Source organism: Pongo pygmaeus, chromosome 9 (genome assembly GCF_028885625.2).
Source record: "Pongo pygmaeus isolate AG05252 chromosome 9, NHGRI_mPonPyg2-v2.0_pri, whole genome shotgun sequence".
Classification (NCBI taxonomy): domain Eukaryota; kingdom Metazoa; phylum Chordata; class Mammalia; order Primates; family Hominidae; genus Pongo; species Pongo pygmaeus.
In genome coordinates, this window is record NC_072382.2 from 79,607,600 (window position 1) to 79,613,276 (window position 5,677).

Genomic DNA, 5,677 nt, shown 5'->3' on the forward strand with positions numbered 1-5,677 from the left:
AGTTCTTTTTACCCTCCCTCCTCTGTATTGAAACCCTTTGAGACTCTTTTACTTTCAGACTCTTTTACTTTCAACAATCAAACATATTTTAAAGTACTTAAGAGAAGAATAATCTGTCATGTTTACACAATTATCATTTTTTGTTGCTCTTTTCCAACCCCTGATGTTCCAAGTGTTCTGTCCAGTTATCATTTCCTTTGTCTGAAGCACTTCCCTGAGCAGTTGTTGCGGAGCTGATTGCTGATGAAAAATTCTCTTAGTTTTACTTCATTTGTGAATTCTTACTTTTACCTTCATTCCTAAAGGTTATTTTCACTGGACTTAGAATTCTGAGTTGACATTTGTTTTCTTTGAGCACTTTAGAATGTTCTGTCTTCTGGCTTTCATGGGTTTTGATGCAAAGTTCACAGGCACTTGAATCATTGTTTCCCTATAAGTAATGTGTTATTTTTCTCTGGACGTTTTCTTTTTCTTTTGCTTTTAGTTTCAGTAGTTTGGTTATAATGTCTAGGAATGAATTTCTTTAAATTTGTCTTGCTTGGAGTTTCCGGGGCTTCCTGAATCTGTAAGTTTATGTTTTTCTCCAAATTTGGAAAGTTTTCAGTTTTTATTTCTGTAAGCATGTTTTCTGCACTGCACTGTCTCTTCTCTTTCTCTGACTCAAATGGCACAATTAGACATTTTCATGTGGTCCCATACATCCCTGAGGCTGTATTCATTGTTTCCAGTCTTTTCTCCTCTGTGTTGTTTAGATTGGCTATTTTAAAATGTCTGTCTTCAAGCTGATTCATTCTTTTTCTGTCATCTCCATTCTGCCATATTGAGCTCATCCAGTGAGTGTTTAAACTTTTGGTCATTGTGTTTTTTTAGTTGTCAGGTTTTCATTTGGTTTTTCTTTGTATCTTTTATTTATTTTCTGGGACTTCATACCTTTCATTTGTTTCAAGTATGTTCCTTCTCACTTTTGGAGCACTTTTATATTAGCTGCTTTAGTCTTTCATAGATAAGGTCAACATATGTGTCATCTCAGTATTGGCTAAGATTTTCCTCATAGGCCAAGTGTCTTGACTACTTCAAATGTTATAACACTGGATCTTAATTCTATGGAGAGTTTTTTTTTGTTGTTGTTGCAAGCATTGACTAGATTAGGTTCAGAACATGTTTTGACCAACCTTCTATAGATTGTGGTTTCAATGTCTGCTTGGTTTTCCAAGACACTGTCAGGCTATTCGAATCTGTTCTGCATGTGTGCCACCCAGTGGGCAGTCTGGAACCAGAGCCATGGACTATTCTTAGTTCAGTTCTCAAAGTTTATGGCATACTTCTTAGGGTCAGATCTATGCATGTGATGCTCAGGGATGAGTCTGGGCATTCACAAACAACTTTACCGCTATCTTGAGCTCCTCCATCATCACCATCTCCCTTGGTATTTTTCATTTCCCTGAGGCCCACATTTTAGGTTTTCCAGCCAGAAATCTCAGGCTTTATTTGCCTCTCTCTGACACACACTTGCTGCAACTACTGCACCTGCATCTCGGACCGATTGGTGAAAGGACAGAGAGAGAAAATGTAGTGGAGGTTCACCCACACTCTTGACACCCCCGTTCCTCCAATCAGAGAGAAGCTTCCCCCATGTCTATGGGCCTCCGCTGTTAATGCTGCCACTCTCAGGGGGCCCCTTCCCACTCCTTGAGGTGAAATAGAGGTTTCTTTTGGATGCTCACCTCTGGACTTTCAACTACCTGAGTCAAGGCGTGGGGATACCAGAGTGGAAAAGGGAGGTGAATTCTGCCAATTCAGTGGCCCTCCACTGTGGCTGAATTTTGTTCTTCTCCAATCTGGCTGCCACTATTTGCTTTTTGGCTCCACATAGCTGCTCTGTGCAGCCTGTGCACGTTCTCCAACTGTTCCATCTTACTTGGATGTTTTACTTATTTAAAGAAGAGATCCAGTTATGAAGGAATAATAGACTAAGAAGTCAGCATTTTTTAATTTAACATCACCAAATCTTATCACTAGAAGTAGAATAATCAAACACTATGTGCCCCCCATTAGATGTAATAGAAAGTACCTATGAGTTAGTTTTGCTTAAAACAATTGAACCTGAATTTAATTAAGCGTTTAGTGCTACATGCCAGCTTCTAGGAATTATGAGGCCTGAGAACAAGTAAAGTAACACCATGAAGATCTAGCCACTAAATCCAGGTTGTGAGATATCCAGGAGTACAAATAACCTTTTTCTTTAATAAATAAATAGCATTAAAAAGAAGGGAAAACAATTATAGAATGGAGAGACTTCAGAAACACAACACATAAAGGGGGAATAAGTAATAGTACTCATGAGATTCTTAAGACTGAATTAGATGAGCAATGTGAAGTGCTTTTCACAGTGCCTGGCAAATGGTAAATGGAAACGATTACTACCTTGTGCCACCTCTCAGAGTCTCAGTCTCCTTTTGTTTATAACACACTAGGAGATGACAGCCTCCCCCTGTCTTAACAGTTAAGGAATTCAGCCACCTTAGGCCTCCATCCCTCTGCACCTGGTCAAGAAGGTGGCCTTGGCAGTATCTGCTGCAGTGTGCACAGTTGGCCGGTAGATGGCAGCTCAGGCCAGTTTATCTGGAGCCTTGGACCCAGAAAGAGCTAGTCCTGTTTTTGCTGCAAGAAGCTAGGTCCTGCTTGACGACCCATTAGACAGTATTCACCTTCTCTTCCTTGGTAGGAGGTGTAAACCTAAAGGAAGAGAATCGGTGGAGCCTTTTAGATATAATAAGGGCTAGCAGTTTGCTGAGAATTCCTCATCTGCTGGGCAGAGTGGTGTTCTTCAGACCCCATTAGACCAGGGCTTGGGCACTGCCTGGCCAGCTGTCCCCAAACTCTGTTTCTCATCCTGTGAGTCCCAGTGCCTGCTGTCTCATCCTGAATCGCTGGTGTGCAGGTACAACCTGGCTTAGCTTCTCTTCCCACCAGACTGAGGGAATTAACACCTACACACTTATCCACACCTGGTGTAAGATGTCCTTGAGGGAAAGTTTGCAGAATGAGTAAATAAGTGAATGCATTATGGATCTTCAGTTATATATCTCTCTTTCTAAGTAGACCAGTAAATTCCAGGACAGGGTGTACACATTTTCTTTTTGTCTCAGCCTAGGAGGGAGTCTGGGTAGTGACGAATAGTGCAAGCCTGGAACTAGGTTGCTCAGCTTCAACTCCCAGTTCCTCCATCTGCTTGCTACCTCACATGCCCTTGGCAAGTGCCTGCCTCTCCGCCTGAAAACTGGATACTAACAGTACCTCTCTTGTTGTGCTGTGGTGAGTAATAAATGAGAAAATGCATTCAAAGTGCCTAGGAAACTGCTTGACACATTGTAGGCACCCAGTACATGTTAATTGCCATCTGAAGCTTTCCTTGCTCTGGGAAAGATTTAATGAACTTACAAAAATGCATTCAAGGAAGAAATGTAAAAGGCCTAGTGTGGTTGTCTGGTAGAGGGAATGGCTCTCAAGAAATAGCTCCTTCTCCTCCTCCTTGTTCTGCTTGTTATTGCTGTTAGCATCATTGATTGTTTAAAGATGCCTAGGGTAAATCTCTCCAAGCTCCATGAGTCGTGAGTGCTGTTTTGTCCACCTTTGTCCAACCTCAGGCCCAGCAGCGGCCTCTGTAGTTGTCTGTGTGGTGCTGGGGTCAGCACATTGAGAACTGAAGGATCCTCTTCACAGTGGCCCAGGGAGCAGAAGGAAGGTAGGGACTGCTAGAGCTAATTTTCCTCCTTTTCCTTTCTGGTGTGAGAGTGTGAGGTGCTTTTAGGGCATCATCTGAGAGTCATTGCTGAACCTTGGGACTGTTGTACAGGTCGAAAGGGTTCTCGTATGGAGGTCGTCTGAACTCTAGGAAGTGCAGGAGCAGGACAAGGGATGATCCTGATCTTACCTGATCTCACCCATGTTTTTCTGCCTATCAGTTTGGAGGAATGGAGAAGTGTGACAGGTGGCCACTAGGTGGCGTTATCAATGTGAAGAAATCAGGGGTGTGTTAAGTACTGTCCTGTACAGTAGAGTGAAAGAGCAGATAAACGCCTAGCTGGAGAAAATAAGGCTTCTCATATAAATGCTTCCCAGCCATCTGGCAAGATTTTGGGTGGAAATGGAGACTAACCCAGGAGAATGTGCATGGTGTGTGCATGAATATTTAAGAAAACCAGAGGAGGAGGAGGAAAAGTCAAGCCTACCTGATTGGCCTCTGCCCACCTGTTCAGTCCTAACTCTTAAGGCCCCTCCCCTGGCTCCCCCATGAGATATGCCAAGCCACCCGCAGGACACATTGGTGCCTTAACTCTATGACAACCTCCACCTGGAATGCTCTTCTTCATTTCTTTCTCTGAACAGTCAAGGGGTTGCCTTCCTCTAGAAGCCTCTCCTGATTTATCCTCCCCTAGGCAGAACTGGTTTGTAGCTTCTTTGCACCCCACAGTCTTTACCTGTCCTCCAACTCTTTGCCACTTAATGGACTTAGATGTTTACCACTGAGTGGGGGTTTCCTGGCTTGGAGTTGGTGGGAAGATCTCGGCTGGTTCTATCCAGTCCTGACCCAACATGTATGGAAGGGCTTTCCTGCCCACAGCTTCCCCACCCATCTGGGGGGCTCCAGGGCTCATCCTCTGCCTCAGATTCTTGAGAATGTCCTAGAATGCTGAAATTTGTTCACACTGGGTAAGCAGTGTGGACAGGGCTGCCTCCATAACTTGCACAGCCCAGTACAAAGTGAAAACACAGGACCTTGTTCAAAAATTAAGTGTTTCAAGATGGCAACAGCAGAGCATTAAACCAAGAGTGGGCCCTGAGCGCAGGACCCTATGTGACTACACAGGTCGCATGCCCTTGGAGCCAGCCCTAAATTTGGAGTTGAGCAAAGTCTCAGGTGAGCCTTGTGTCTGTGGATGGGTGACCTTCTGGGCACTGGAAAGGTGGTTGTCCATCTTCAGATGTCAATGTATGAAGCCTGTTACATCAGAAACTCCCTCACTCCTGAGCTTTAAGATGTAAGATCAATAGCCTAGAACTTGGAGTTAGGTAAATCTGGACTGATTCTGATTCTATCATTTAATAGCACAAACCATCTCTGGGTCTTATAAAGCTCATCTGCAAAATGGAAGGTAATAATACCTACCATGAATTTTATTGTAGGTTCCAATGAGATTAAATGTAGGAAGTACTGGGTCTACAGCCCACACCTATTGTGTCTACTGAGCCACACTGCTTATCCTCAGAAGCATCTGATTAGAGAGAACAGGGCAGACGTTGGGCCTAACAGTTGGGTGGCACTTGCTCAGTGAGGTAGGTCACCATGTGATGAAGCCCCAGTGAGCTCCTCCTGAGTGCTCTGTGGTCTCAGGTAGCATCAACTGAGTCAGGCAAGAACTGACGGAGGGGAACTAGGGAGACCTGGAGAAGCTCTCAGGTAACAACATCACCATGGGGAGATCCATTTATCATTTATCCAACAAACGTGTATACAAGGTTCCTGTGCCAGGTACCAGGGATACGGTGGTAAACAAAATATGTGGGGTCCCCCCACCCCTGTGTCAGCTTTAATGCATATGATTATTGTGTCCTGTTCTCTTGGATGCATCCTTTGCTAGCCAATAAGCAACCAGCATTTACTAGGTGCCTACTG